Raw genomic sequence first — 9550 nt, forward strand, 5'->3', positions numbered from 1 at the left:
AGCATTACCAGATTTAGCAATAAAAATATAGGAAGCCCAGCTGAATTGGAATTCCAGATAAATAATGAATTTTTTTTTTAGTATAAATCCCGTGCAATATTTGGAACACGTTTACACTAAAAAATCATTCCTTGTTTATGTGAAATTCTCATTTAACTGGGCATACAGTGTTTTATCTGGCAAAACTTTTGATGAGAAAAAGGGTAAGACGGTGGCCAGCCCCATCTGCTGGGTGGAATAGTTTCCGGAGGGTCACTTGTTAACTTTGCGGCATTATCTTAACCCTGGGACAGCCTCTCTGTCATCTAAGTTTACCTCGTCCATTTTTTCCTGGACCGCAGAAACTTCTCCTATGCCCAACCTCCCCAACTCAGCTAAACGATTCCCTTGTTTGGGGCACTTAAGACTAATAGTCAGCCAAGGGAGAGTGGTTCACCAGTTGGAGCTGTCCTCAAGGACATGGACCACACACATACGGATAAATTACTGAATTCTAGGGATTTTATTCTAGAAAAGTAATTAATGTTCCATTCTATTAACACTTTACGGAGTGTCATTTGAGAACAGTTGTCATCATATTAAGCAGAATTTATTTTTTAAGCAACTGCTATGTGCTCAGCACTATATCAGAGTCTCTGCTCTCAGGAACTGTTAAGCTGTCACATCTAGTTGGGGACAGCAGCCAACCACACGCGCACAAGGCGCAGAGACAGGCCTGCACAGTGACAGTGTGAGGAGTTCATCTTCTGTGTCAGGGGCTTGGGGAACCTGCTCAAGACCACTGGTGCCCTTGACCACCTCCAGGGCCACTTCCTTCTTAGTCTGCCCACCCTCTGCCTTCCAAGACCTACTCTGAAGGCTGATTCCCGTTAAGATCCTCATCAAGGAGAAAATGACTGAGAAGACCTCAGAATACACCCTCTTTGGAGATTTACTTTTCACTGGCCCAAGGAAAACAGATGGCGAGGCACTGGTTATGAGCCCTGGGGGAAACACTTGGGTTGATAAAGTCCTCCTGAAATCACAGCATTAGGGCAGCCTCATGCCTCTGCCACTGTGGACATGTACGCCCAGTAAGGGTGCTAACTTGTGTACGTGCTGGTGGTGTCTCTCATTCTGAGAAGACATCCAGCAAGGAAAGTCATTCAAGGGCACCAGGTCATCACAATGAGAGCTCGGCAGAAGGCGCAACTGACTTAGAAGGTGGTAAATATATACGGATATTAGTTATACAGCTATTAACATATCCTTATTGAATATCTTCTACCTGCCAGCGACTGTCTTAGGAACTATAATGGCCTTGTCCTTGCTCACAAAGTCTCCTTTTCTAGTTGGGGTAAAGATATAGTAACACATGGGACACAATGAGCTAATTTCTCTAAAGAACAGGTAAATAAAAATTGGGCTGGGAGTTTTGATGAAGAACTGAGGCCTGAGTTCACACAAGAGATGAAGTCATTTATTAGGTACTGAATTCTCACACTAGCCCTGACACCATACACCATTTTTATTCCATTGAACAGACGAAAGAACTGTCAACCAGAGCTGAAGACACTTGCCTTAGTCACAGAACTGGAAGGGACAGAAGCAGAATCCTGAACCCAAACCCAGATTTCTTCCATCTTAAAGTCTAACTTTTTTTTAAAGAGTGGTCCTGAGCTAACAACTGTTGCCAGTCTTCCTCTCCCCAAAGCCCCCCACTACACAGTTGGATATTCTAGTTGTAGGTCCTTCTGGCTCTGCTATGTGGGACGCTGCTTCAGCATGGCCTAATGATCAGTGCTAGGTCTGCACCCAGGATCCAAACTGGCAAAACCCTGGGCCACCAAAGTGGAGCGCGCCAACTTAACCATTTGGTCATGCGGCCGGCTCCCTAAAGCCTAAATTTTCATCTTAAGTTTTTATTTTTCCCTAAGTGGCACGTGCACATAGTTAGATGATTATTAACGTTTGTATGTGTGTGTGCGCTGTGCACGTGTGTGTGTGTGTTGTGGGGTATTAGGGTGACCGACTGTCCTGGATTGCCTGGAGCTGATGAGTTTTCTGGGAAGTGGGACTTTCTGTGCTAAAAACAGGAAAGTTAAAGGGGAAAAGTCCCAGGCAAATCCAACAGTTGATCACCTAGCTTGTCATTATCCCTTCCAGGAGGTATTTGAAAATATGTGAGGGCATTTTTCTTCTCTCCCTCCTTCCTCCTCACTCTATTTCTTTTGTTATTGCCACAATGCTTGGGGTGGAGGGGTCGGAGGTGGGGCTGGAGACTACACGTATTTTGTGGTGGGGCAAAATACTAAACATTTTGAAATTTGCACTGAGCAGGATGGTTCCACCAGATGAAAAACATACGTATATGCACACTTTTTTTCTCTGGGAAAGTTTTGCCCTGAGCTAACATCTGTTGTTGATCTTCCTCTCTCTCTCTCTCTTTTTTTCTCTCCTCATAGCCCCAGTACATAGCTGTATATATTCTGGTTGTAAGTCCTTCTGGTTCTTCTATATGAGCTGCCACCACAGCATGGCTACTAACAGACAGGTGGTGTGGTTCCAGAACTGGGAACTGAACCTGGGCCACCCAAGCAGAGCCCACCAAACTTTAACCACTAGGCCGTCAGGGCTGGCTCTATGCACACTTTTTAAACCTCCCCCTGAGTTAGCCTTTCCTCAGCTTTACAACCCAGAATTTTTTTTCCAGAGATCTGGGAGCCATCTCTTTGAAATACAAACCTCTAGGAAGATAGTGCCCCCAGGCCCCTGTCACTGTGGGAGCTTAGCCTCTAGGCATCTTCTTGTCATAGAAATAAGAACATTTTTATTATTCCTCTGATAGAGGTGAATTTCGGATAAACTAGGGAAGAATGAACAGCAAATGGCGCTGTTAAGCCTTCTCATAGGAGGACAGGTTACTGTTCACCTTGCAAACACATATCTGTAATGCCAAAAAAAGGACCAGTATAAAAGTGTTGTAACCTCCTGGCTGTATGAATAGGGGAGAATTTCTTTCCGTCTTTGAAATCTCTTTGCAGATGATCAACCGTACCACGATACTCTGGTTTATGCTTATTCAATGATAAAACTGCTTTTTTTCTTTTTGATGTCTTATGAAGATTTTTAAGTCCTCAACAATACAAAAAGGAAAGAACATTTGCTTAAAGACCACTAAACTCTGGGCTGGCCGTCAACTGGCTGTGTATGGAACTGGTTTCCCAACATAAGTCTTAATCATATCAAAGGTTTGTGCTTTTTCTCTTTTTAAAGTATGAGTTTTTCACCAGAATTCTAGGGATTTCTTCCTGGGGATTGTGAGCTATGTCACACAACATGGTCTGTCCCAGAGCAGACACTATGCAAACACAGTTCAGAGCCGAGCTGTGTGGTAAGCTCAGATTACTTTATTTTCTTGAATAAGTTTTTTTTCCACAGTTAGTAACGTCCCATTGTTTGTTCGCTGCCTTAGTTTTCTCTGTACTTACCATTCACTCAGCCCTAAGCCTCCGCCCAGAGAGTCTTTCCTGAAGCCTTCGGATCTGCTCCCACCTGAGGCAAGTCAGAAGCCTCTGAGAGCATCCTGGGATCCTCCTCACCATCAGTCCTTTGCAGCTGTCCTATTGTTACCAAAAGTTCAGTCTCTGAACTCAGTGCCAATCCAGATAACAAGAACAGTCTTGAGAGAAAAGGAAAGTCTTTATTTTCTTTGCCAGGCAAAGAGAACAAAGCAAGGGCTGGTGCCTCAAAAATTGCCAGCTCCCCATTAAGAAATGGGTAGGGATTTTTATTTGGGGTTTGGGGTAGGAGGGGTGGTGCCTGTAGCCTTGCTGGCCAGTGTTTTCCCACCAGCCTACATTTAGCCTTGAGGCTATTTGCAGGGCCAGATAAAGAATTTACAGATGGATGTCCTTGGTTGTCTCGGTGGCAGATGGTGGGTTCCTCTGGGGAGCCTCAGTTTCTTGATATTCTCTGGACGTTAGTTTCCCTGTGAAAGAACTTCAAGGATGTGTGATTAGCTAAAATTTTAGTGTGATCTCAGTGCCAGGCCAGCTGGACTTCAACAATTTGCAACTTCTATTTGGTTGTGAGGCTCAGGGAGTCAGAGGTTGAAGAAACAAATATTTACATATGAGTGTAACTAAAGAATTAGGGGGCTGGGAATGTGTGCTTTTGGTTTTAACCCCATATATGCTGCGTTCACTGTAGGAGAACCAATATGAGGGCTGAGATTAACTAAGAGCCGGTAACACCATGTTGCTCCTTCCATTTTTCACATCCTTCTTTTTAGCTTATTCCTTTGTTTTGATGGAGCATATCCTCCAGTAGCTTCCTGAGAAAAATGATTGGGAAGAAAATTTTTATGAGAACTTTTGTGTCCAAAATATCATTTTTTCTACTCTCACATGAGTTGATGATTTGTCCTGATACAAAATTCTAGTTTGGAAATAATTTTCCTTCAAAATTTTGAAGGCATTGCTTCCTTGGTCTTCTGGCTTCTAGGCTTACTCTTGAGAAGCCTGGGTCATTTTGATTTCAATCCTTTGTGTATGATATATCCCCTCCTCCCCTCTAGAAGACTGTAAAATCTTCTCTTTGTCACATGTGTGACATTTCACAATGATGTGCTTTAGTAGGATTCTAGTTTTATCCATTACACTGAGCACTTAGTCCTTTCCACCTGGAAAATTAAAAAAATTACTTTACTGATAATTTCCTTCCCTCCATATTTCTCTGTCCTCTCTTCTGCTGTTCAGGGTGGACCTCTTGGACTGGTCCTCTAAATTTCTGATTTTTTTCTTCTCCTATTTTTCACCTCTGTTTTTCTATTTTATTTTCTAGAAAATTTCTTTATCTATGTTCTAAATTTTCCACTAAGTTTTTCATTTCTGCTATCATGTTTTTATTTTCCAAGAGTTTTTTGTTGTTCTCTGAATGTTCCTTTTTACAGCACCTTCTTTTGTGTCAGGAATGCGACATTTTCTCTTATTTCTCTGGGTGTATTATTGAGAGACCCCACCCCTACTCCCTCAAGTTTTCTTCTTGTATAATCTCTAGGTGCTTTTTCCTGTTTGTTATTATCTCTATATTTCATGTTGGAGACTTTTTTCAAGTTTCAGGAATTACTTGGTTATCTAGGGGTATTTAAAAAAGGGGGAATTAGAAAGCTTATCAGAAACTCTCAATTCATGATTGGGGCTTATCAGCTGTAAAGCCATCTTACTGGGCTATTTGTTGGGAAATTCTCTATATCTATAACCTTAGATATTTTCTGTTGGGCTGGTCATATTACCAAGAGAAAACCCATCCAGTCTCTAGACTTGTCTAGAAAGTAAAGATCTGGCTGCCAGTGTTCTGGAATCTACGTGGAGGTAACAGGCTGAGGAACTCAGCATTCAATATGTGTTTCACTTAGTCTCCCTATTTTCTGTACAAACCCCCCCCCCCCAAAGTTTCCAGATGCTTTCCTGCACAGAGATCCTCTTTATTACCTTTTTCAGAGATAAAAATCTCTGCTGGCTTCAGGGAAGGGATCTAGTCATCTTTCAACCTTAAACATCCTTCTCCCTCACTTCCAGAGGCAGCCAGTGCTGTCAATAGCTGAGTCTTTTGAGGATCTTGCAGCATGAATCAAGTTGGTTCTTTGCTTTGCCACAGCCAAAGAAGGATCTCACTTTCTTATGACTGTTTTGTCAGTGACAACTTGTCCATCTGTTTTCCAGATTTCATAATTTTTGTAACTTCTATTTATAGGAGTCTAGGAGTTTTTCCAAGGACTGGGAGTTTTCAACCCAAATTTCTGTTCTTTCTCTATATCATACCTAGAGCAAGGTTGGTAGATTCCTTGTCTCGTGGATTTATACCTTTTCTTTTGGTGAGGAAGATAGCCCTGAGCTAACATCCACTACCAATCTTCCTCTTTTTGCTTGAGGAAGATTGTGCCTGAGCTAACATCTGTGTCAGTCTTCCTCTATTTTGTATGTGGGATGCTGCCATAGCATGGCTTGATGAAAGGTGTGTAAGTCTGCGCCCAGGATCTGAACCTGTGAACCCTGGGCTGCCAAAGCAGAGTGCATGAGCTTAACCACTATGGCACCGGACCAGCCCCATATACCTTTTTAATATAAGTTCCTTAACTGCAGAATTGATACTGGCTCAAGACAAGGTTGACATAAGGGAAGCCATATTGTAGAAAAGAGATCATATTGTAACTTTGAATGACCTGATTAACTAACCCAACTGGATATGCACCTTCAAGAAATATACATGCTCTATAGATTTTATGGCCCCTCCATCTGTGATAGGTCAATAACTTGGTTCTTTTGAGTTCCTTAGGAATGTGACGACCCCTGGGCAGAGAGTCTATGCTGACAACCATCATCAATGACAACTGAAAGAGTAACTAGCACGTTACTCTGAGCTCTGATGCATATCCAGTAAAACAAAATATCATCATTAACTAAGACCAGATGTCTGCCCGCACCCAAAGACCAGATGCCTCCTCCATTGGGAGGCCAGCCCCTATATAACTGGCCTGTAGTCTTTGTTCTGTAAGGTAGTTCTTTCGGACATTAGTCGGCCATCTTCCCCCTTGCTTGCAAGCTGTAATAAAGTCCTTTCTCTCCTACCACCTTTCATCTTGATTATTGGCATGTCTTGTGGTAGGCAGACGCCCCCCTTCCCTTGGGTGGTAACAAATTTGGCACCCCAAATGAGACATTAAGTCCTGTTCATGGCCAGTCAACCCTGGGCAGGCAACCTGTTGGATAAGTCCCTAACGGCTTCTGAAGCTCTCTTTGTCTTGGGGAACTGCCCCTCCTGCTTTCCTGTACTATTGCCAGCTGCCTCCTAATGCTGACTGTGGTATGAAGAGAAATGGCTATGTCTGGCAATTCCACAGGCTCAATCTGGAATAGGGTAAATTGCCTTGGGGATGCCCATGAACTCCCTTGCTCTCCAGCTGGGGTCCAATATGACCATCTGGGCATGCACTCAGAGTGGGAACAGTTGTAGGACTTTTTGCCCTAAATCTGTGAACTAATTCACTGGTGTCTGGTTTTTCTGTGCCTGTATCTGTGTCTGTGTTGATAAACAACTTAAAACTGGCTGTTTGGGGACTGAGTTTCTTGGTAATCATAAGAAACTCTGCTTAGAAAATTGCCTTGTTTGTTATGGCCACCTTGGGAAAAGCTCCCTAAAATAGGGATAACTGTAAACAGCTGGTAAGATAACCCAGGATAATTTAAAATTACAGTGGCCATTTTGGGCTTCTGTTGAGCTTTCAAATCAAGAAACAAAGAAATCTTTAAAGCGTCAAAGGCTCCACCTTTCTACCTAAAGTTTCCAGGAGCTGTAAATGTTCACAAAAAACTGCAGAATCTTACCAAACTTGTTTTGTGTCCTGAGGGCTTGGCTTAATAATTGTCAGGTTGGGGAGGGACGAAAGTGGTTGCACTACATTTTACAGTCAGAGACGGTTGGACAGAAATGTAGGTTGCACTCCCATTTGTGGCTAAGGGTCCTACCAAATTGCTGTCAGCCTCAGGGAAATTCCATTGGCCATTACAGGTTGCTCTAAGATGCTTTTTTCTTTCACCTTGTTCTATGTCTTGAAAGCTTGGCTTTGTGACACCTTTGGTCTCCATCATCCGAGGATGCAAGCACTAGTGTGCATTGTGGCAGCCAGTCAAGAGACGTACCCTCTTTGTCTGGCTGTGTCAGCTCTCAGGGGAGTTTGTCATAAATGGTCCCAGTTGCTTTTCTAAGGAGCCTTTGTCATCTCAACTTTCACTGCTTGTTATTGTGCTACTGCCTGTGTAGTGAAGGTCTTTGCTTTCTCAGATTATTTTTGGGAGTCAACTTTCTGGATCTTGTGAGGGCTGCTTCTTTTGCCCTCTCTTCTGGAGACACCCTACGTGTCCATGGTTAAGCCATAAATGTTTATTGGTTTGAGTGGCTATTGAGAGCCTACTCATCAACGTGGCCAGAAGATGGATCATTTAAACTGGAAATACTCCTAAATTGGGAAAAATTTGTAGAGAGCTCTCGTCATAATTGTTTTATTGGTACCTATGAAAAGACTAAATTAAAAGGAAAAACAAAAATAATGACTAGCCTGACCCTGACTCAGGCTGCAACTAAATTGAGAAAATGTGAAAGTATAAGTGTTGATAAGATTATAAAGGTTGGAATGTTTGAGCTAATTTTATATGGAGAGGTTATATCAACTTTGTCATAGTGTGTTTTGAAAATGGACATTATGTCTGGCTAAGAATGCTTCCCCTCCCCAATATTACAAGACTGAGACCTATTGCTAAAGTCCTAATGGAAGCTATAATGAGAGGTATACGAGTTGATAGAACTCAGAAGAAATATTGAAGGAAAATTGATACATTTATGGGCTTTGGTGTGAAGTAGTTGCATTTCTTTGCCTGATTGTACTATAGATTGTATTGTGGGGATAGACATTGTGTCTCACTAGGGGACAATTCGCCTGCCTAATTGTAAGACAGCATATGAATCTGCCCTTCAGACAATGTTAATTAAACATGCTAAAGGGAAGTCAATAGAATTGCCTGAGCCCACTCTGTATGAGATATAAACTAGAGGCTAATATCAGGTGCTGATAAAAAAAAGGACTAAAGCACCCCCCTCCTTCCCGCGCACCGCAAAGTTAATTGGTCTACAGCTAAATTATACACTTAGAAAGAGGACTTTTCTTACTAAACACTTTGTTCAGACATTTTAGAGGTGTGATACATTGTCCTGAAGCTTCAGACCATAAAAATCTTTTGATTCACCTCCGAAGTTAAAAATTTCCCTGATATAAAGAAGCAACTAGAAAAATGTAGCTGGAAGGGTGGGTCAACCTCTTTTTGTCACTCAGACTGCAATCCAGTTCTTTGGGGAACTGGAAGCAACCGTCTTTGTCTTGCAAATCTCTCAAGCCGAGAGGTATGGCTCTAGAAAGCGTTTCAAAGTTCACTTGTCCTTTTGCCAATCCCAAAGCCTCCCCTGTTTCTCTACATTGGGATGTTAGAAACTGATAAGGCAAATATGCCCCAGAAACTCCTGATGAGGATTTTAGGCTGGTTAATTTTAAAACTGTAGCTGAGAAGCAGGCTCTGAGGACTGGAATTTGCTTGCCCTTGAGAGACATTTGCATTTGTGAAGGAAGGGAGATGACCTTGTCTCTAGAAACTCTTAATGGGGAAGGCAAGAACTTAAGTTGGTTACTGTCTGGCAATCTCATGTCACTGATTTAGGGTGGTGGCTTCTGACCTTTACTTAATCCGATTTGATTCTTATCTAAAAGTCATGGGATCACCCAATAGCCAGACCCCACCTGCACTGATACCATTTTAACTTTTTTTCATATTCTTTCCTTTATCTTGTAAAGAGGTAAGTCACATACCCATGCCTTATAAAATTAGCCCTAAGCCTCAACTCAGGGCAGCAGCTCTGCCTGCCCATGGGTCCTGTCCCCATGCTGTTCCACACTATTCTCTAAATAAAAGAGCACTACTGCCAGATCTTGAGAGACCAAGAAATCTTTCTTTCGACTCCT

Source organism: Equus caballus, chromosome 15 (genome assembly GCF_041296265.1).
Source record: "Equus caballus isolate H_3958 breed thoroughbred chromosome 15, TB-T2T, whole genome shotgun sequence".
Lineage (NCBI taxonomy): Eukaryota > Metazoa > Chordata > Mammalia > Perissodactyla > Equidae > Equus > Equus caballus.